The sequence below is a fragment of the Python bivittatus genome, unplaced genomic scaffold (assembly GCF_059951505.1).
Source record: "Python bivittatus isolate LINGU-HERP-01145 unplaced genomic scaffold, Pbiv_v1 ctg000020_np1212, whole genome shotgun sequence".
NCBI classification, from domain to species: domain Eukaryota; kingdom Metazoa; phylum Chordata; class Lepidosauria; order Squamata; family Pythonidae; genus Python; species Python bivittatus.
The window spans coordinates 21,797,978-21,822,414 of NW_028277030.1; the positions used below are offsets into that span (position 1 = coordinate 21,797,978).

Genomic DNA, 24,437 nt, shown 5'->3' on the forward strand with positions numbered 1-24,437 from the left:
TGGAAAATTACTCTGACTAAATTTCTGTTTAGTTTGCACCTGTGCACCCCTAGTCAATCCCTCTATCCAGATTCCAGAAAGCACAAACATACAACTCAGCTCAGGTAACAAAAATACAGTTTGATGTTCATTTATTAAACACTGACAAACACCAAAAACTGGCAAAAAATGGAATAAAAGGCAGGCAGAAATGGGGAGGGAGGGAGAGAGACATGAACAACAGGCAAGAATTTACATTATCTATATATTTATCTGCATCTATGAAAAGGACGGAACTTTCCTGAACAACTGGAAACAAGACTGTGATTAACTAGCATGGACAGTCCCAGAGAGAGGGGCCTTTGGTTATATCAGCTTTAATCCTTGTAGGTATATCGCAGTAGCAGAATAGAGATGGAAAGTGGGACACCTTCCCTCCTCTATCCTGCACCATGCAAGAAACAATCTGGTGGATCAGGATGATGTATCCAACATTTTCCATATAATATTTGCAACATGAAAAGGATACAGTCCGGACATTCCAACAGCCATGACCATAACAGGAGAAGGGGTCCCCTTGATGGCAATGAAAGAATCTGAAGACATGTGCTTTAGAAATTCTGTGATCATATCTACCCTCTATCCAGGAATCACAGATACTTGTAAAAACGAATGATTTGTAAATAAGATTGAGACAAAAGTATTAACTGTTAGGCGTACATATTTTGGCAGCATGAAGACTTGTTCTCATTTTGGGGAAACAGCACTAATTATGTGCTGTAGCTCTTTTGAAATTGTTCACTATCTCTTTCTGCTGACAAATGTACAGTTTGTAAGCAAGTTCTCTTCCTTTATTTATCCGTTGATTCAGTTGTTCCATTTCTAAGGCCTCCTACTCACCAAGTGACTCTAGATGGCTTACAGAAGGTTGAAAACAACACATAGTGAAAAATCAATATAAATATCACAACAATACAAGCAACAGCACCACGGAAAAATACAGAGTTAAAATATGCAATGTTTAGTAGGTTTGTACATCATCCCAGCCTAGTGCCTATGGGAAGAGTTAGGTTTTTAAGGCCCTTCTAAACGACAGCAGGGTTGCAACATATGGATCTCATACTAGAACTGAAGCCATGTGTTTTCTGGACATTATATGGTTTCAGGTTTGTCCTCTTTAATTTAATATGTTTGCAATGCTAATTAGAACTTTTGTTCGCTTTCCAGTCGTGCCTACCCCAAAGTTGTTTTCAAATTTATCTTTTAAACATAAGCAAGGCCAGTTAAAGTTTTCAAAGCTGAAATGTGTTTTTCTTTTTCCAAATATTTGCATAGTTTCCAAAGCCACAAGTGTATAATTTTTAATAAATTATTCCTACTGCTGAAAGAAGATTAAAGCAAAAATTAAGATAATTTAATTTGGAGAGAAATAATAAATATTTGAAGAAAGGAGTTTGCTCCAGAGATCATTTCAGCAACAGTAGGCTGAGCAAAGACTGCTAGAGGGTTCTCCATCAAACAGGCAGTTGGTGCTTTTGAAGTGAATAAAAATGAGCAAACGAGAACCCCCAAGTTACAGAGGGATCAGAAATAGTTTTCGGCAACAATTAGGTAATTTTATCTTGGGACTCATTGCTTCTGTATCCCCTACCTAGCCCAAGCAGATTTTGCACAGTGCAAAGAAATTCTGCAGCTAATTTGGATATCTGCTATGAATAAGTTGAGATTCTGCAGGAGTACAGAAAATGCTGAGGATTCAGTATTTTAAGAATCTCAGCTCTGATTTAAATTAAACCAGTTTTCCTGTCCCTGTGACCTGAAAGACACATTAACAATGTTTCAGAACCCAAAGTGATTTAGTGAATAATTTTTTTATTTGGTCAAGAGCAGACTTTCATTATCCAGCCGTTGATATTTTGGATTTGTGTCTCCTGCCAAGCCATTCAGATCTTGATTTGGTACCATCAAGTCAGTGTCAACTCTTAGTGACCACATTCTCCAAGACGATCTGTCCCCAACCTGGCCTTTCAGGTCTCCCAATAGTACATCCATCACCACTGTAATCGAATCTATCCACTTTGCTGCTGGTCATCCTCTTCTTTTCTTTCCTTCCACCTTTCCAAGTTTTATGGACTTCTTCAGAAAGAAAGGTCTTTGAATAATTTGTCCAAAGTATGATAATCTGATGTATTGTTGAAGGCTTTCATGGCCGGAATACGATGGCTGGTGTGGGTCTTCCGGGCTGTGTGGCCGTGTTCTGGAAGTTTTGTTTCCTAACATTTCGCCAGCACCTGTGACCGGCATCTTCAGAGAGCAGGAGCACTGACAGTGCTCCTGTCTGTGCTCCTGCTCTCTGAAGATGCCGGTCACAGATGCTGGCAAAACGTTAGGAAACAAAACTTCCAGAACACGGCCACACAGCCCGGAAGACCCACACCAGCCATATGATAATCTAAGCCTCGTCATTTGTACCTTGAGTGTGAACCCTGAGTTGATTTGTTCGATGATCCATTTTTTGTTTTCTAGGCTGTCCATGATATCTCAGGAATCTTCTCCAGCACCTAAGTTCAAAAGCATCAATACTGTTTCTATCCTGTTTATTCAAAGTCCAACTTTTGCTTCCAGAGAAACAAACATTGTCTGCATGATTCTGATATTTGAAGATATAGACACATCATGGCCCCTGCATATATTTCCCAAGGCCCTCATTGCTACTCTTCCAAGTGCTAGACTGCAGGGTATATCTTAATTGCTAGTTCCTTTTATGTTGCTAGTCAGTCTTAAAGGCAGAAGCTAAATGCCACTGCAATATCTTCATTATCCAACACTGGTTGCTGTACCTGCTGTCATTAGTTTTGTCTTTAGATCTGAGTCCCATTTCTTTCACTGTGTTGCTTGACTTTCATTACTAGAGTTGCAGATCCTTTGCATTTTCAGCTATCAGGGTAGCGTCATCAGCATAGTGCAAGTTACCATTGCCTTCTCCCACATTTTGTTGTATGAAATGACGCTTTCGCCATTGTCACCAAAGTGATCATCTGCATCCAGCCTCTTCCTATATCTCCGCTGCCAGATATGGGTGCCTGCCTTCGGGATAGACAGTGCTATAATTTGAATTAAATGCAACTAAGTATGATACTCTTCTGGCAGTATAATTATAGCAGCGAACATCCATGATTTTCTTTCCTGTACTGAAAATTCAGCTGCAAAAGACCCCAGCTTAAAGGAGTCTCGAGCCTTTGAGAACAGTGTTTCGGATAAAACGACTGCTATCCCATTTTGCTGATCTCAGTTGCCCTTCCCCAGCAGCCTCTTTGCAATATGTTATCCAGTCATACTCTGGTTACAAAACACACATACATTAAATTAAGAAGTGTGCAGCTGCTCTTGTGATTTTTACTTATATGAAAGCTAAGGTAACCTTTCTTTTGACCAGGAAGAACATTTTTCTTTTTCATTATTCTTTCTTAGTAGCTGATGCAATGACACAAATGGAAGAGGCCCAGACAGAATTTTCCTCTGCCTTTTTTCTCAGGTCTGTACTGGGAGCAGAATTTTACTTGTGTAGATACATTACGACTGTTGGAGGATGAAGTAATATATTCTTCTTAATTTTCTTCTGAACACGGGTGGGAGACCATCCCACCAATGTTTAGAGTCAAGCGTTAGAGTTTCAGCTGTGAATTCAATAGGGGATGCTAGAAGGGCCTGAGGGGCTACACGCAGGATGTAGGAGGCCAACTTCTAGGGGCACGGTGCAGAGGAAAGTCACTGTAGCCTGCAGGAGGAAGAAGCGTACAAAGCAAGTGGTCTGGGGGAGGAAGGGTTACGTTTCTCTTGCCTCTGGGCATAGTGATCTTGCATTTAAACATACAAGGGCAGCTGCATGATGCGTATTTAATATATCATGTAGTTAAGGAAAGATCAAGGGTGCATATTAGGCAGCAGGTCCTTTCTCACTAAGTAGCCCCTGGGATCTGTTAGGAATAGAGTGAAGGTCTTTTTAAGTAAACCCAGCTGAAAAATCAAGGATACGAAGGTGAAGGCAATATCTACTCAGACATAGACAGGTTCATTATGCAACCATACTCATCAGGCAAAAGGCTATGGGCCCATTTGAATGTCATTTTGTGGCAAACCTGACTGCATTGCTATGTAATGTGCATCTGAATGGTCCTTCTATGAAAGACCCAAACATGTCTGCTTGTACACAGCTGAAATGCTTTTGTGGATATTCTTGTCCTCTTAAGCGTTAGCTTCCGACACGCTCACTTTGACAGATGTGACATGTGTTGACCTCTAGTTTCCTGGCCTTAATCTCTTGACCATTTCAAATCTAGTGGAGTTATATATGCATCTTCCTAAGCCTCAATCCGTTTTTTGGGGGGTGGGGGGGAGGGCAACACCAAGTTTTTAAATATGTCATTTAATTCAACTATGCCATGTTATTTTACATTTGATGTGTGTTGTATGTAATACATGTTATTTCCTATACTAACCTATATCTCTGGGTGTTTTCTGCTGAACGTCTGTGCTGAAAATGGAGCCATTTCCAAGGGCTCCATTCTTTACAAATATGGATTGGGGGATTGAGATAGTAGACAGAGAGAAAATTAAACATCTTCCCATCCCCACCCTCTTTTATGCTGCTGCTTTTATCCTCCTGAGCACCTTGTAAAGCAGCCCGTAGCCTCAGTTCAATGTAACATGTAGTTTGGTCCCAGTTGAAATGTACAATCTAGTTTCAGCCATTTCTTCTTCTCGTTTTATGCCAAAAAGGAAATGATTGTTTTACAGTTTCGATTTTGCACCTTGGTTGCCCAGATTTTAAGCTCTCTACGATTGCATGCTGAAAAGGTTTTGTAGTACTGCCGAACATATTGCAGACCTTTTCCTATTCTCTCTGTAAGAAAAACTCAGAAGACTCTAAGATCATCCAGCATTACTGGAGGCCTCAGGCAACAGCGTAGAAAAGGCTAGGGAAAGTATTACTCCTGCCACTGTTGCTGCCTAAGTCCAATGCTAGTCCCTATTTCATGCCAGCTCAGGGTGAAGAAAGACACACTACAAATACAGGATTGGCACAGCGCTTAGAATTACAGAGTGCTGAGAATGACAGGCATCTCGCAAACCTCTTGAAATACAAGCATCGGGTCCAGTCAAACTCTGACACAAGCAGCCTCATCCTCCTTTGTTTTTGTTCAGGACCACTGCTTGTTTTCTCAAGCCATCGTCTTTGGGGGGTGGGGGGGGGAGGGCAACACTAAGTTTTTATGTCATTTAATTCAACTATGCCATATTATTTTACATTTGATGTGTGTTGTATGTAATGTCTGCCTCCTCCACCACCTTAGACAAGTTAGTAAAGTTCTCCGTAGCTATGGAGGCATGACCTCCTTCCATCTTGAGCATCCATCTGTGTGCAGCAGAGGAGGAGGAGGCAGAAGTAGCAAGTGAAAGACTGACTAGGTGGGTGAGGAGACTGATCTGTTGTTCTTTTGGCCTGGAGTTTGGGCTACATCACAGTGACGATATGAAGTGACCCCTCTATTGGCATGCATATGTATGCTTAAATATTATGATTATCTCCCTCCTAGACCTACCCTGTTTCACTACCATCTTTCTTTTTTAATGATGTACATTTAAATGCTTGCTTGATGGAGGTGGCATTGTCAGGTATAGAAGAAGAATTTAGGATCTGAAATCCTAATTTTACCTATTCAGGACCACTTCCACAACTATCCTCAGTGATCAAGAAGAAAACACACATTCTGGAACGCCAACTTAACTGCTTTTCTCCAAAGCAAACATTTTCCCCCTTGCAAAATTCACCTAAAACTCCAAAAAATACACAAAATGAAGCACCCCCTCTTTAAAGATTGTATATCAGCACCTATGTTATGTGTGATGGCATCCAAGTATCAGGTTGTGATTTACTTGGTGGTTAACTTCCAGGTAAATCACAACTGTATTGCTGTTACTGTATTCATTTAATCATGTAAATATTCATGAAATATTACTGGGCCTCTGCAGGTAATAAAGTCACCCAGTTTACATTAAAGTATTCTATAGCTTGTCCTTAAGATAATACCTGGCAGGACTTCATGTGGATTGTTCTGGACCCAAGGATGTGTTTACACGATATGCTTAATCTGGGTTTGCACAATATACTGAACCATAAACAAAGTGACCAGAGTTTATATTGGTTACTTCCGCAAGTGCTTAAGGTAGACTAGACAATCAAGCTACTTTCAGTCCTGAAGTATCTTTCCTGTTTGGCTGTTTGTTGCACGTCTGCAGAACCTGAACATGACAGACAAGGCTTATCCATAAGAGCCTGTAATGTCAAGCCTCTAATTGTGCCTATACTCTACTTACAATGTGCCTAAATATGACATTAGGCTAGCTATGACTATTCTCTCAGTAAACTTAGTAGCATACTGGCTTCTTATATGGACTGAGGTGTTAGTGGTCCGTATTTTCTTGTGAATCTAAGACTGTTGGTCTCTGAGAGAGGATAGTCTCTCTTTCTCCACATGCAGTTCTGAGGATTCGCCTCTGAATTCCTGTCCCCACCCCAACTCCTTGAAGTTTCTCCCTCCAGCCTCAGTGCCTGGCAGTGTCACCTTTTCCTTCAGGAGTGTGACAGAAGAGAGCTGCTGGTACTCCTGGCATCTTTATTTCTCTAAAGGGCTTCGAATAGAGAAGGAAGCCAGAAGGGGGCAGGCAAGCACCTTTGCTGAAAAATATGTGGCCATGAGGAGAGTTAGTTTGAAGTAGTAGTTAAGATGTTGGATTAGGGTCCAGGAGACCTGGGTTCAAGCCTACCTTCAGCCACTGGATGGTCTTGGACCAGGAACTCTCTCTGGGTTGTTCTTGGGAGAAAAACTGGAGCAGATACCCAGCAACACACCATGCCTTGACAGAATAATGCATCCCAACCAAAGCTGGTAATTTTGGAGTATGGATCTGTCCCAGTTCACTAATGATCAACCGTGGCTAGGCGGCTTACCATTCAACAATGAGAGAAACTGTAAACACAACTGGACAGGAATAATTTATCTTTTATCTGTCACAACTAGTCCTTTGCTACTATTGTGTCTATAGATATCTACTACTAACTGCAATGATGAAAAACAACAAAACATACAGTAAGTTGTGATATCACAGTGCAAACCCAATGTTAGATGCAAGTACATACAGTAAGTTATGGGGTTTGTGTTGTGAGATTATAACACATGCTTTCTACTTGGGCCCTTGCACCCCCTTCCCCCCTTGTGTCTGCATGTTTATGCTTTCTACTGTGGATAAGCCTCAACTATTACAAATTAGGGACGTGCAGCAGTCAAGGGCAAAAAGATGTTTCAGAGTGCATGGGAACATGAGTGTGGCACCTGCCTGCAACTTCTTAAACCTTACATTTTTCCATGGCAACATAAAGGAGCTGCGCAGGGCAGCAACAAGGTCCTGGGACAAGATGCTGATGCTTCAAAGAGTTGTAGACTAGGTCTACATTCATTCCCCACATGCTCTGAAAGACTTTTTTGCCTTAAAATCTGAAGCACTTCGCAGGCCTATTACAGATGTCCATCCTCTTATTCCTGTTTTCCTGAATTGTAGAGGTCAAAGTAGACCTTTCTTCGCTTTGTGTGCTATTGAGGTTTCTAAAGTGCATGTAAAGGCTGAACTTTTTCAGCCTGTTTAAAAAGAAGAACATTAATAAGCCTTTTTCCACTTCCATTGAAATATGACACAAACCTATTAACCTAACCTACGAGAGCAGCGTATTTTTTATGTTGTGTCCTATGGCACTGTCTTCATCCATGCACAGCCCGTGAATGAGGCAGGTCCTTAGGTGTACCATTGTTAACGTACTATTACTTACCATCAAGTCTGTGTTGACTTTTAGCAAACACATAGATTTTCTCCATGATGGTCTGTTCTTAACCTGGTCTTTCAGGTCTTCCAATGGTGCACTCATTGTCACTATGGATGAGTTCATCCACCTTGCTATTGGTCATCCTCTTCTTCTCTTTCCTTCCACCTTTCCTAAAATTAGAGCCTTTTCAAGAGAGCTAGATCTTCATGTAATGCATTTGAATTAGAATATTTTGACCATGGTCATTTGTGCCTTTAGTGAGAACTCTGGGTTGGTTTGTTCGATTATCTATTGGTTTGTTTTCTTGGCTGTCCACAAAATTCTCAGGAGTCTTCTCCATCATCAAAATTCAAAAGAGTCAGTACTCTTCCTATGCTGCTTCTTCAAAGTCTAACTTTCGCTTCCATAGAGCGTCACAGGGAATTTCATGGTTTACACAATTCTGATTCTTTGTAGGTAAAGAGACATTATGGCATTTGAATATCTTTTCCAAGGCCTTCATGACTGCTCTACCAAGTGCTGTATTTCTCTTTATTCTGACCCCATTCAAGGGTAAACTCAAGATGTATAAAATCAGTTATACATATCTTGGAAGAAATCAGGAGACTACAGACACTTGAAACTGAAGCAAATCAGGCAAGATAGGGATTGGCTCTTAGGAAAGCAAATGTTGTGCTGACTCAAGGGTGGGTAGAGAAAATGTCAGCTCAGCAGTGGGGCAAGGCCTGCAGTCTACTGTAATAGGGCAAGGAAAGTGATAGCAAATTCAGAAGGAATACAAAAGAAGACATAGCACAAATGATATATCTTTGACTAGGGCAGAGATGAAGAGAAAATAAAATGGGATCTGTCAGGAGGTTTCTGCATAGTTTGTAGTATATCACCAGTGGTTTAAGACTGGTAATGCTTTTCACAATATCAAAAAAGTCTCTTTTATGCCCTTAAATTAAGCTGGTAAAATTAAAATGCCTATAATATGACCCAAAATGGATTTTACAGTGTAATGACTGAGATTGGTTCCCAGGAGCCAAGGGATCCTTTTTCTTAATCTAACCACTTGCCTGAATTTCTGAGTCACTATTTTGTACCTGGATTAATTCAGTGGGAATTCCAGTAAAATAAAATACCCAAAGTAGAACATGGAAGCCTGACATTTCTGTAAGGCTACTTTATGGTTCTATTTTGACATCGAGTAGGTGGGTTCATAGAATTACAAAATGCAAGGAGACCCCACCACCACCAGAGGCATCTCTTCCATTGCTGAACAATTCTTACTGTTATGTGCTGCTACAGAGAAGGCCCACTTCCAAGGTCCCGATAGATGGCATTGTTTAATTGAAGGAACCCAGAACACACCGACTCTGCCAGATCGGACTGGCCAGGCAAAGGCTATGGGAAATAGGTCATGCTTTATGTAACCAGGCTCTATGCTATGTAGAGCTTTATAGGTAACAACCAGCACCTTGAATCACACCTGGAAGCAAACTGGCAGCTCGCGAAGAAGAGGTGCTACATGGGCATATTGAGTCATGTCTATCACTGCCTGCACCACTGCATTCTGGACCTGTTGAAGCTTCTGGGTGGTCTTCAAGGGCAAATCCATATAGAGGGCATTGCAGTAGTCAAGCCATGAGTGACTATCTGAAGGGCCCCCCAATCTAGGAAAGGGCACAACTTGTGCACCAGATGAAACTGTGCAAAGGCCTTTCTGGCCACAGCTGCCACATGCTCATCACGCGGGAGCTATGAATCTAGGAAGACCCACAAATTACACATCACTTGAATGACTTCTGCCCCATCACTTGAACAATTCTGCCCCACAGCAGCCTTTCATATATCTGAAGAAGTTATCATGTCTTCCTGCAGTCTTCTCCAGGCTAAGCACATCCAACTCTTCCCCATAACCTTTTCCTTCCAGGTTCCTTCTCATTTTGCCTGCTGTCCTGTGGTCATGCTCCAAACTGCCAATGTTCTTTCTAATATGCATTCCTAAATAAGTATCTTCTTAAAAGGTCCATTCTAAAAAGATAATTCATATCATCTCAAAAATCTTTTTCTGTATGTTGCAGGTTCCACCTATGTCAGGAATAGGAGTACAGACCCCAGGAATGATGAAGCTGCCCATCGTTGCCAAAGCCTTACAAGGCACAGAGGCAGGTTATTTGTGGGACCACCTATCTCCCAATTGTCTCTGCTTATCCCAGTAGATGCAGCAAGAGTGGGCACACTCTGCGTCCCTTCTGTGAAGCGGTGTCATCTAATGGGACCAGGAGACATGTCTTCTCTGTCACAGCACCTGCCCTCTGGAACAAATTTCTCTAGGGAGTTGGATGGCCCTGACCTTTTTAGCCTGTTGGAAAGCCTTGAAAACCTGCTTCTTCTCCCAGATGCCAGGCCGGGAAGTTAGGTGAGCCTGACCTGTATGGCTGAATAAGATACAGGGTTTTTTTGTGGGCCTCAGCATATTATATACTGTATGCTAGATCAAGGGGTTTCAAGTGTTTTTCAGACAGCAGAACCTGCTTGCTAAACAAAGAAAAATTCCCAGAGGGGTGGGGCTTCTGAAGGTCAGCTGACACACCCCACCCTTTCCAGTGTACATTAGTGACTAAGGGGGGGGGGAGTTTTCCACAAGGGACTAGGGAAAAACTCTCCATCCTTTGCTAAGAATTTTTCTTCCCTTAATCCCTGCAGAGAGCTTTTTGTTGAGACTAAGGGGAAAAGACACAAGAGACTAAGGGGGAAAAACTTTGTCCCTTGTGGAAAGTTTTTCTTCCTTGGTCCCTTGCAGAGAGTTTTCACTTAGGGACTATGGGTCAAAAAAAGGAAACCCATCTCCATCCCTTGTGGAGAGGACTTTTTCCTTTAGTCCATTGCAGAGAATGGCTTCCCCTTAACCCTGCTAAACTCATTCATGTCCTTGAAAAATCTTAGGGATCCACAGGAGCCCGATTGAAAAACCCAGTCCAGATGGTTTTGTTGTTGTCCTAGTTCCTAATTTTTTTCTCGTGGCTTCCTGAATTGCTTTTTTAATGAACTGTTAGCTGCCCAAAGTCACAAGAACAAGATGCGCAGCTATATAAATTGTTAAACAAACAAACACTCTACCTTTAGTTAGCTTGCTTAGGTGGGACTGACGGAATCGCTGCCCTTGACTGGCACATGCTGGCTACTTGGCTCTAAGGAAGACTGTGCCAATGATGCAGAAGTCCATTCAAATATGCCCTGCTCTACAAAATAGCATATGTGTTTTCTGATGGAATAGCTCTTCACCAGAGGAATTTTAACTCTAAACCCGCTTCCTTTGATGTATTCCAAAGGGTCTCTAACATCCTTTTACTACTCTGGAGATCACTGCTTGCAAGGAAAAGGTGTAACTATAAAGCTCTTTTGAGGCATGAAAAAGGATATTTTTCAATCAAGCCACCACTCCCCTGATAGAGATCTATTTCAACTCAACAGGGTTTGACTGAATGAACCTTGTTTCAATCAAGCACCTGTCTGGCTAGTCTACTGCTTTACACCAAGGCTACAGACTGGGAGGGATTCATTCATACAAATGCATTTTTGTGAGAGTGGGTAGACTGTATCTAGTCCTAACACATCTGGAGCACACCGGATTGTGGAAGGCCACTTTAGTATGCTAATTTTGAAGGTGGGGAGGATACTTCTGCTGGCCAAGGGCACACTTAGTATTTGGGGAGAGTAAAGGAACTCAATGGTGGGGAAGAGCAACTGTGTGCGTTGGCAGGATTGAAAATTTCCATTTTTCCCTGGGGCTGGGAAAAGGAGTTAGGGGAGGATTTTTAAAGCAGTGTTTAGACTAATTTGAGAGTTTACACTAGCTTTTTGTATGATTACAAGGAGTTACTAGAACCTGAGCCCCCTGGGACTCAGATCATGACCCTGCTATTGAACCTTACCAAGCATCAAGTCCCACACAGTTGGGCAAGTTCAAGGAGACAAGAGCTATGCAGATTTCAATCAGGCATCTTTAATGCTAGTCTGGGGGTAAAAGCAGAGTCTTGGAAACTGGAAGAGGAACTTCCCACCCTCTTTTCTAGTGAGTTCATTATGGAGGAGTTTCTCTGAATAATTTGAAAAGATTCTTCCCAGTTTTCTTGTCAGCAGGGCTGAATTGCCATTTGTGGGGTAGGCTGCCAATCAACTCACCTTCATTCTCTTGACTGATTCTGTCTACTCTCCCAATTCTTTTGCAGCCTCCCTCCCCCCCACCCCATCTCTCATAGCAGGAAACAGAATCAGATATTGTTGCCTGGCCCAGCCTGCCTTATGGAGTAGTGGGACAAAATGAGTGGGAGGAGGGAGAAACAGAATAATGTATCCTACCCCTGAGCTTCTGGAAGGAAAGATGGAATATGCATACAGTGCAGAATAATACAGCCCAATCATCAAAACAGTACATTAATTTGGCATTGAAATGCAACCCATTAAAAAGTAGGGGAGGTGGACAAATTTGATAAGCAACTGGTCCAAAACTAAAGAAATGATACTGAGAGCAAGAAGTGCCGAGCCTCCGGTAAAATCTAAACTCACACATAAAGTTGCACTGCAATTATACCCTTAATGCAGGATTTGCATGCAGAATTTAACTGTGTTACAGAGGACAAATCAATCTGCATGCATGGATTTGGTAATATTGCTCATACCAATGAATGAACACTGATTTAAAGGATAATGAAAAGCAGCATTGCGAGCTTTACAAATGATGAACTAGCTTGATATTCCCTGAGCCTGGCCAAGCTGGAATAAATCTGCTCCTGAGAAGACTGCATGGGACAGCAGAGAAAAGATGAAGAGCACTTCAGGCAACTACCATTTGCTGCTGGTCCCTGCTGCTTATGTCACTTACTGAATATATTGGTTTGGAGCAAGGTCCTCAGTGTTTTGGGATCAGTGGAAACTTCTGAAGGTTAGTGGTAGAGGAATTAGCTCTGGCCTTGAGAAGGAGGCGAGGGAGGCAAAATGCTACTGCAGCTGCTGCTCTGTTGCTGATTCCTTGGTCGGCCTGGTCCACCACGCCATCTTGTCCAATTCCTGGTCCTTTTTGGTTGCTGGCCTAGCTGGAAATTCCTTCTACCAGACCATCCTGGAGGCCGTAGCCGTCTCCTTTAGCAGCCATCACAGACTACCTCCAGGTCTGCCAATGGTACAAATGGCATCTGAAGATCCCCTGCACCTTCCATGTTCACACCCCTCCTCCAACATACTTCATAAACAAACTTCTGTGGCCCACTATCAACATTCATTCCACCCTGGTGCCATTATATACACACACACACACACTAAAAAAGGATTATCTCTACTACTTTTCTCCTTTTTCTCGTCAGGTGGCTTCATTTCTAAATACAGCATGACACTGCAGCTCCCCTATTATTTTTAATTTTAAAAATGGCTTTGGGGTAAATACAGGGCCCAGAAGCCTTTTTGGATGTAAAGCCAATGCTTGAATTGGTGCTTTGCTTGCAGCATGTTGACCTCCCATTAACCTTTTTAAAATTTAAATTGAATTTTAAATTAAAAGAACCTAAAAATCATCCAGTAAAAGACAACTAGATGGAGACTGAAGACTAGGGAATGTGAAGGCAGATCTTAATGGGCACTTTGGAGACTGCAGGTACTATGTTGGAACTAAGAGTATATATAATGTTTCTATGTCCTCTCAGAATCAAAGGTTCTCTCTCTCTCTCTCTCTCTCTCTCTCTCTCTCTCTCTCTCTCTGTATATATAATGCACACCTCAAATAAAACATTCAGCCACAATATGAATCATACATAGCAGAGATAAAACAATTAAATAAAAGGCCATTTAACAAGCCTTTAAAACCAGAGAGTCCATAAAGACCACAACAATCTCCAAAGGAAGAAATCCTTCAGCTGATGCCAAAAAGAATACAGGAAGAAGCCATAAGGTTGATCAGAGTCTCCCCCCACCGATACCTGAACTAGAACATTTGCAGGGCATAGCTCTGACAAAATACTTTGTCTGCAAATGCTAGAACATCTCTTAATGACACAGAAAATCATTATGTCCCTTTCTTTCTGCCTGTTCATGGTAATGGACTGAGAGCCTCTAATTCCTCAGCAGGAGAAGTGGTTGACACCCCTGCATTGTTCTGGTAATGGAGCCTCAGGCCCTGTGCTTCAGCTCTGACCCATTCTAGTTCTCCCAAGGTTCTTTGTGGAGAGGATTTGGCAATTAGGATACTATTAGATGACTTGTGGTCTTTCATTCCTATTACTCTATATCTGAGCCTTATTATTCATTCCTATTACTATTAACCGAGTCTTGCTTTCCCAAAAGAAAGCCAAAAAGAAAAGAAACTCTGGAGTCCAGTGATAGATGGCCTTGATTCATGATCACGATTATGTTGTACATTTTGCAACAAGTTCCCCCCATGTAGGAAATGAAAAATGTTTGGATATAGGAGACTAAGTTGACTTGACCAATTATTGAGCTCAGGTGTTGGAGGAATAATGGCACTCTGGGGAAATGCAATGGTCAGCATGCTTGCAGTCTTTGACGCTCTTCCCACTTCCTTACTCCATGAGTTCAGTTCAGCTAATCTCTTAACATTACAAGGGTTGCATAGGGATCAGGAGAAACGCTGGTCAGATTTAGCAGATGTATTAATTTCTTTGTGTATTCCTAAATACTGATGCACTTTCTTTCTTCAGCATGGCTGAGACAGCTAACAAACCAGTAATTTAATAATGTAAAATTTTGGAAAACAGCATGGCAACAATAATAAATACAATAACAAACCCTAAATAGGTAATGAGGAAAAAATAAGAAATACAAACCACTGTCAAAAACAATTTAACCAAAGCAATTAAACCCCCTTCAGAAAGATGAAACCATTTGCACGTCAAAATACCTTCCTCCAAATGGAAAGTTTTGACCGTTGTGTAGAAAGCTGTTAGAGAAGAGACCAAAGAAATAGGGCCAGCTATCGCATTAGGCAGATGAGGTAGTTGGCTCAGAGTCAAATGGGAGTTGCTGGAAAGCAATGGATGACAAGGTGTGGGAGGACAGAATGAAATGTGCCATGTACACCCTCTAAACTGGCCTGCTGCCTTCCAGCAGAGTGAAGAACGTAGCGTTATTGCTGGCCGAAGTCAGATTCAAGTCTCTAACCCATCACTGTGCCTGAAATAAAGTACTCAGGGTTCCATCTTGGCTTTTACCTGAGGCAGGGCTAACACCAGTAACCAACTTCTTCAGGAGGATGTTCCAGAATCTGAAATGCCCAACAGTCCATAAGTTTTGGTAACTGCTTTTCCTTTTTTCAGTAGCAGAAATCCAGTGGTGCCTGTAAACCTTTTCACTGCACGAAGTAGAGAAGGAAAGACCATTTCTCCTCCTTTTCCTTCTCCTTCTTTCTCTGAGTGTAGTTTCTGCTGTGACGATGCATGGAAAGGAAGTCACAACAGAGAAGAAAGGAAAGCAACATCCGTTACAGACTCCACAAAAAAGGCCAGACAGAAAAATGTGTAAGGTGGTGAAGGAAATGGCATGGTGGATTTCCAGAAGTATTCCACAGCATTCAAAAACAGAGAGATTTCTCACTCAGGAGACAAATCATAATATCTCTCTCTTAGAAAGAGTTTTTATAATCAAAAGATGTCTCAATAGAAAAATAAATTGCAGCTGAAAATAACTGTGTGCTATTTCAGAAAGGTCACTCCATTTCTTTGGTTGATACCACTAACCAGGGAATAAAAGACCAGGAAATAAATGAGGTTTCACTAGTAGTCAACATGGGTTAACTCTATTTTAAGCTGCAGTCCTATATTATAGAGATAGATGGGATATCCACAGCAAGCCATGAGTTTGTCAAATAAAGAAATGTGTATCTTAATGTCATGGGAGAAGCTCTGCCCCTTAGTATTTGCTTGCAACATTATGACACAAATACAAGAAGGGCAGAGTCTGTGTCAAAACATTTTGACACACACCCCCAGCTCCCACTGAGGATGCCCATGGTGGGAAAAGACCAGGATAGTTTTAAGCAATGATGGAACTTGCAGTTCATCAACATTGGGAGGCTACAAGTTCCTCAACCTCGCTATACCTGTTATCTAAGATAAATCCCATTGAGTTTATTGATAAAAATTTACACATAAAAATGCACTATTGACATGTAAAGCTGAAACATTATGCACAATTGCCTAAGCCTTGGCTCCACAAAACAGTTTTATTCTAAATATATAAATATGAATTTGAATTTCAGAACAAAATATGGTGACCATGGGAGCAAATATTTCAAGTCCCAAAGTGATCTCCAACAGCAAGATGATCATGAGCAAGCATGACTGATTGCAAGAGCAGGACATTGAAGCTTGCTATTCCCAAAGCGATGTGAATAAGCATAATCGATTCCATCTATGTCCTTCAATTACTTACAAAGTTCTGAAATTCCTCCACACCTATGAACTGCTCCATCCCCACATTTTCAAATGTATGTAGCTGGCCATTTCTGATTGAAGCGGTCTCTTTATTCATCTACTGAAGAGATGAGTCTCTTTTGAAAGATCCTTGAGCCAGAGCTTTACAGAAATCTAGCTGCTATTGTGTACTTTCTTGACCTCTTCATTAAACAAACTGTGATACTAATTTCTTGGCATAAACACAAGCTTCCCTTCAATATCCCAGAGGAGATCCCTCCAACAAAAGGATTTTATAATATATGGGGAACATGCCATTTCTGGAAATATTTATCATTACTTAGTGACAACAAAATAAATTTTATTTGTTAAAGTTCTGCATATTTTTACTCTGAGAAAACAGATTTCTTTTTAACCATCTGAAGGCCCTGAGCTGCTGAGAGGAGAAGCACTCTCTGCAGTGGCTGCCTTTTCTTTAGGTATCTGATCGCAGTCCACTGGGAGAAATGGAAGTCAGAGCTGACCATGTGGATTATTGAATGTGCTGAATTGCAAGAATGGATATGAAATGGAAAAATCCATAGCACCTGCAGCTTGTTCTGAATGATTCCCCCAGAGTCGAGTGGGTGGGTTGACTTTGAAACCCCCAGTGACAGGACAACTGCAACTGCAGCTGCTTGTTGTAGTAGCGGCGTGCCGAGTGTGAGCAAATGGCCTGCAGATCCCATTCCTTGAAACAAGTCAACATTGACTGATGCTGCCAATTGCTGGAGAAAGTAGCAGCCTTAAGATAATTATCCTTCTTACTAACATCAGACTCCCCCCGTCCCATTGTGTTTTGGATGATGAAGAGTCTGCTCCAGGCTTGGCTGGTCAAGATTAATTGAATTTAGGCAGAGTTCCACTGTTCTAAGACTTCTTTTGCTAAAATAGCATGCAAAAGTTTCCTGATTTGCCACAGAGGTAGCTAAGCTCAGCTACAGGTCCACCTGTGCAAGGGGACCTGAACAGCAAAAGCATGGGGCCGGATTATCTGAGGGACCGCCTCTCCCCGATTATATCTGCCCATCCCATCAGGTCTGGCAGAGAAGGCATGCTGCGGATCCTGTCTACTAGAGAATTACAACTGGTGGTTCCCAGGAGGCGGGCCTTCTCTGCTGTGGTACCCACCTTGTGGAACCTTCTCCCCCAGAAGTGAGATTAGCTCCATCCCTCTTAACATTCTGCAAGTCCCTCAAGACCTGGCTATGTGATCAGCCCTGGGGAGATTTTGCAATGGCTCCCTTATTAATATTAGCCCTTCCTGTTTTGTGTGCTTTTATAGTTTTTTTTACTTGTAACTGGGTTTTTTAATGTATTTATTCTTTTTACTTGTACGCCGCCCAGAGTCACTTTCTGTGAGATGGGCGGCTATATAAATACAATTAAATAAATAATTAAATAAATAATGGTAAACTGAAAAAGTGATTTCTTGGGAAATCTGAGATGTCAACTTAAGCTGTTGATCTCAAGTGCCTGAATTTTTGAATGGGAAGCATATAAAGCATACATTCAAGGTAGGAGTATTGCTTATGCATCACATAAAAATAAGATTAAAAATAAAAGGGAAAATAATTTGAAAGAGGAATTGAAACATCTATGGGCAGTGATGGTTAGATGCCCATCTACAGTTTTGTACAGAGAAATACAGAAAAAGAAATATGAATTAACTACTATAATAACACGGCAGACAGAATTTATGCTAACATGTTTATGACAGAGATACTGGGAGAATGGTGAAAGACCTCGTAAGAACTTGGCTAATCATTTAAAGCAAAAAAAAAGGGTAGGGCAATTATTCTAATCATTAGAGGTGAAAGAGATGAAATGTATAAACCTTCAATGGATATTGTCAATTTTTAAAATTTTATTCAGAATTATACAGTAAACCAGAGAATGTATCAAATGAAGATATAAAGTCTTTTAAAAATAAAATTAACCTACCACATTTAGATAATACATAAAAACAACTCTTATTTGCTCCACTATCTGAGCTAGAGATTAAACAAATAATTTTAAAAATGGCAAATGGTAAAACACCAGGATTAGATGGATTTCCTGTCGAGTGGTACAAAACATTTATAGATCTTTTGGTGCCAAAACTTCATCAAGTATATGAAGAGATATTTGATAATGGGATTTTATCACCGGCATTTAATCAGGCTTATATTACAGTTATACCAAAAGCAAGTAAAGATCATACGCAGTGTGCTGACTATCATCCAATCTCATTGATTAATGTTGATACAAAGATTCTAACAGCAGCGTTAGCAAATAGATTACAGCAAGTGATATCGTTTGTTATTAAGAATGATCAAGCAGGGTTTATAAAAACTAGGCAAGCAGCAGACAATATTAGATTAGTTGTAGATTTAATAGATTTGAATAAAAACAAAGATCAATTTGTAATTTTATCATTAGATGCTGAAAAAGCCTTTGACAAAATATACAAGCAGTACACGTTTGCCATATTGAAAAATCTGGATTTTCTTTGGAATTTATAAAATGGATTAAGATATTATATGAGTTGCCCACATCTAAAGTAAAGGCTAATGGCATGTTTTCTCCTACTTTTCTACTATTCAGAGGAACTAGACAAGGATGTCCTCTTTCACCCTTGCTCTTTAACATTTGCATGAAACCCTTGGCCTTTGCTATTAGACAACACAGGGAGATCTACGGAGTAGTACATAATTCAGTTGAACATAAATTGGTTTTATTTGCAGATGACATTCTTTTGTTTATTTCTAAACCTCATACTACTATTCCAGTGTTGATGCAAATGATAGATGACTTTAGTAAAATAGCAGGATACTATACTGTTAATTGGGCCAAACTGGAATTGATGCCGATAGGTGAAAACTTGCTTACCCATTCATTTAAGGAATATCACTTCCGTATTTGTACCAAATCTATTAAATACTTAGATATGTCTGTACCAAAGGATATAGCTCAGTTAGCAACATGTTATATAAATAAAATATATAGAGGGATTTCTTCAGATATCAGTAGATGGGAGTCATTAAACCTCACCCTTTGGGGAAAGATGAACACTCTCAGAATGAATATTATTCCCAGATTATTTATATTCTGAGAGGAATTCTAGCTTTTATGTTTGGAAAACATTTTCAGAAAATAAATTCTTTGTTTAGAAAATTTCTATGGGGATCTTCAGTTCCGAGAATATCTTTACAGAAACTGCAATTATCAATTAATGAGGGTGGATTTGGTGTTCCAAATCTGGAGCTATATCATCATGTTTATCTGTTGTCAAGTATTAAATACTGGACGCCAACAAGTGGTGTAGATTTTCCAATTTGAGCAACTTTGGAATAAACATATATAGCACTTTTGGTCGGATGGACAGTATTAGGATCGAAATACACTAAAACTCTAATATCTCTTGAAACAATGTTGTCAGTTAGAAAACTATGGAACATAATGTCTGATTTTAAAAAAATGACCCTTTTTCCCATTCCAAACTGAATTTATGGGGAAACCCAACTTTAAAAATTGGGAAAAAGATGGCAATATGGAAAAATTGGATGGAAGTGGGGATATTGACTTTGGGCCAACTGATAGGTGATGAAGATGAATGCTATGTTAAGAGATAAATAGCATCTACCAGATGTAACCCAATGGCAATATTTACAATTACAACATTTATTAACAACATTGTTTGGATCAGCAGCATTTTCAGCTTCTGAGACACCTGAGATATTAGAACAACTTGTCAAATCCTTTAAAACTAAAAAACCTACTATTAGTTTGCACAGATATTTGTTATCAATAAATCAATTTGATACGCAGATGCTACAGGATGAGCAGAATAAAGAATTTGAGGTTTCTATGTTGCCTAGACAATGGGAGACTGTCTTAACTTCTATACCAAGAGTGTCAGTGGATCTTAAATTATGACTTATGCAACAAAAAACAATATTTAGAATGTATTGGACTCCACTACGTATGTATAGATAAGGACAGTCAAAAACCGCATTTTGCTGGAGACATAATAAGGACAATGCTTCTTTAAAACATATGTTTTTACAATGTCCTACACTTATCAAGTTTTGGGAGAAAGTAGTGGACTATATAAATATGACTGTGCAACAAAAGCTAAAATTTTCAGAAGATAATATTCTTTTGAACTATATACCTAGTACATGGAACTGGACAGTGTAAATGGATTCTCCATGCCCTTACTATGGCCAAAAGACTGATATTACAACATTGGAAAGATAAATGTACGGCCCCATTTAGTCAATGGATTGAAGACCTGATTGCACTTGCTACCTATGAGTGGATTGCCTATAGACATAGACTTTGTACTGACAAATATAATGAAATATGGGACTCATTTATACAAAATACACTGGGTTTAAACAAAAAAAAACCCCAGGATACTCATATAACTCTATTAGAAATATATATGTACTTGAATAATATTTGTATTGGATAAGCATATATAGAATTGGAACTATGTACTATTATAATGATATATTAACTTTTTTTGTTGAACTTTTTCACTTTTATGTTAAAGCACTTTATGTATTTTTTTCCTTTTTTGTAATAAAAAAGATAATTAAAAACTCAGGCTGTTGATATTACCTTCACCTCTGTTCCCCAAGCTGATGCTCCTTAGATATGTTGACTGGGAAGTATGTCAGCTGAAGTCCATGACATTTGGGCTTCAGTTTGGGGAACAGATCATCAACAGCAATTTCTCCAAATTTCTGGTGGTAATTTTTCTAGTCTATCTGAAATGGCTTTAGGACATTGTCCATTTCAAGTGTCTGCCACTTCAGCCTGTGCTGACCCATTCATGAATGAAAGGGAGCTACAGATGCAGGGGTCACTTTTACATCTTTATTTTACTTTTTTGAAGGGAAAAGCTGTGAATAACAACAGATTGTAAGATTTTGGGAAGTTGGGAATGGGATACAGGAAGGAGAACATCAGACACATGTGGCAGGCCTATCATCATTTTCTAGTTCTGTAACCACTAGACCGTACTGCTTGGCTGTTAGGAGGAGCCAGTTTAGTGACAGAAAATTCATCTGTTGGGTATGCCTACTATAAAATGTTCTGTTGGCAATAGGGAGAGAGACAGACAGACAGACAGATTCATTACTTTATGTCCTAGGTGACAGCACCAAGTCAATCTTGCAGCTGTCACCTAAGCTCAGAAGCTTAGCATGGTCAGATCTGGTTAGGACTTAGCAGAAATCACAGAGCTAGATTGGGCAGTGGGGGGTGGGGGACAGAAAAACTAGAAAAAAGGCAAACCACTTTCATATTCTTGTTCAGAAAACTACATGCACACATCTCTAGCAGTTGAGTGCAACCTGACAAAGACTTTGTAATCCTGACCACTGAGTTGCCTTTGCTACCCGAAGTGCTGGTAGGAGCAGGTGATTGGTGGAGGATGGATCTGAAGGCAAATATTCGGTCCATCTCTCTGAGCTCTGATAACAGTGTCTGGCCTTGTTCTATACAAGTAGACTTATGCACAGAGGCCATGTTGGGCTATTCATCTCTATGAGTAACAGGGGATACAGAAGAGGTTGAGCAAGTATACCAGGTAACAGAGGAGATTTGGTGTTCCCTCAATACAACGGACACTAGACTGAGGACAGGCGTCATCCAATCCACTGCCATCTGCTTGAATGCACTCAAGCCACAGAACTGGCATGTCACTGCACTGTATGGATTAGCCCTGCTGTGGCTTAAACCCAACCCCATTAACAAAACACTGGGTGAGTTTCAAGCTGTCTGCTACCAGCTTTTTTGTAAAGTTAAACATCACACGTTTGGTAAGATGCAAACTAACTAGGGTGGCACTTTTGATCGAGGGTTGTGCCATACAATGTTTACGTGTCCAAAAGGTTGAGCCTGCTTTTCAAATAACCAAAATCAGAGGCTGATGTTCATTTTGCTGACTTCATATCCCTTCTGTGTCTTGAGAACATAGCGCATATGTGATGCTTGGCTGTATTTCAAATGATTGTGGGTTAAAGGCTCTGTCTTCCTTATTATCGCAAAGGATTTTATAGCTCTGGTTTAAAGCTCTCCCCGCCCCATTTTGGCCCTTTTGGCTTCTGCCCTACCAAACAGCTAGAACAGGTGATGTGCACTCAGCTATCTAGTGCATATCGCTAGCAGCCTTATATGTTTGGACATATTGAACACAGATGGGAAATCAAAGACAGATCAATGCTTGGCAACACTACAAGGGAATATAACTGGTTTCCCCTTTGGGGTTTTGTGATGTCAAGACAATAACAAATGTGGATGTCAAGTGGTGTTTAATATATTTATATTTGCAGTAAGATAATATAAATAATATTTTTAGCTATGAAAGAATGCCAACATCTTCTTTTCTGGAATGTGTGTGGGATCTTACTGGGGGAAGAGCCTCCACATAAAAATATATGCCAATCTGCTAAAACCCCCACAGGGAAAGGCAACTATCACTGTAGGTAGAAAAGAGCAAGAGTGCACGCACATGGTTAGCATATAAATTGTTACACAAAGCAATCTTCAGGGCAGCTCGCTTTTGAACGTTAAGCTCCATTTTGAGACTCTGCCTGAACAAACGGAGCTGGCATATCTCGTCTCGTCTCAGTGTGTTGCCTGGGAATGCCTCTAGCTGCTCTGAGATACACAGCAAGAGATGATGATGATGATGATGATGATGATGATGATGATGATGATGATGATAATAATAATAATAGATTAGCTATTAGGCCATATCAGAATACAAAATATAAAATGCAGAACAATGAAAACCATGTGTTACAAAATAGAGCAAAAGGCATAACTAAAAGAAAATGCAAATCATATTTCTGCATCACCCCTACAATTTACCCCAATCGGATCCACATAGGCAGTTCTCCATTCCACTGTTTTGTTCAGATGAAAGGCCATATTATATGTAATTTGGGGGTTCTGACCATACATGAAAAATGTATTGTTTCGAAGTAAGGATCCCAATAGGCCATTCATCTGAAGTGCGGTCCAAGATATTGATCTCTCAATTATGACTTGCCTGTATAAATATTTAACTATTGATAGGCTTCTTGTGTCAGTCTCCATCCCCTCAGACTAGGAGTGTGCCTCACATTCAGCTGCATCCTTAATCTCGAGTCATTTGGGTTGCTTGTGATTGATTCTGTGGCTGTGCAAGATCAAGAGGATCCCAATGAAGTGTTTCAGATCACACTGGGATCATTAGGAGGGCCTGAGTGTGATTCAGGATACAAAGATGGAAATATTTCTGCAAATAAAAGGTTACACTCAGATTATGAATCTCTGTTAAAGGAGGAGGAAGGAAGATGAGTAGAATCAAGTGACCGATCAATCTCTTTTCTAAACCTAGGGAACCCTCCAATCACAGTTTTTTGGAGAAAGCCTTTGCCTGGATATTATAAAAAAATAAAAATGGAAAGGAGCCTAGTTCTTAAAACTATGAACCTATCCTTTTGTAATTTGACAGGTTTCTTTCCTGCAAAACACTATTTTTATTTCACTTGACGTTTCCACAGATCTTGCCTACCAAAGATCAACAACTGGTGGCAGTACGTTTTTCATTTACCATCCTATCTTTGGACAGATTCCCTTTGTGCAAAGGTCCCTCCATTTATCTGTTTGAAATTTTTCAGATCTTGCCACCACAGGGGAACTACTGTGTCTGCAAATGTCATTTAGTTCTGTCAAAAGAAAAACAAACTACAACTATCCTATTTTTAAAAAATAGAATTTAAAGGAATGGCTGCATAAGCCTTGTATCCAAGGCTGTGTTTCAGCCCCGAATTCTTATTTCTTTTTCAGTACTGCCTTCTGTGTGTCTTTCAATCCAAGCCAGCTGCTAGCTTTTCCACAGCTCCTGATTTTCTGCTCATGGCTAAACTCAAGTCCGTTGCCCTCAGCCCAGCTGTATGGGCAATCTCATGCTACAATGCATTTTCTTAGACTGCTACTAGTTTTAGCAATATTTAATGAAAATACACTCTCAGAAATGTATTGCTAGAGTTTGTATTCATCGAGCATGGCATCTCTTGATGTCACAGTGATGGAAGAGCTGTTTTAAGTTGTCAAACTTTTTTTTTTAAATGAGGGTAGTTAAAGGGACA

General features: G+C 40.3%; 1 long non-coding RNA gene across 1 annotated transcript in view; it reads left to right on the top strand.

The window, feature by feature from the left end:
* LOC148217000 (uncharacterized) overlaps positions 1-24,437 on the top strand; it is a 79,308-nt gene that overhangs the window by 53,928 nt on the left and 943 nt on the right. The window contains exon 2 of the long non-coding RNA XR_015797813.1: positions 9,928-10,265. This is a non-coding gene — a long non-coding RNA (uncharacterized LOC148217000). The remainder of the gene's footprint in view (positions 1-9,927; positions 10,266-24,437) is intronic.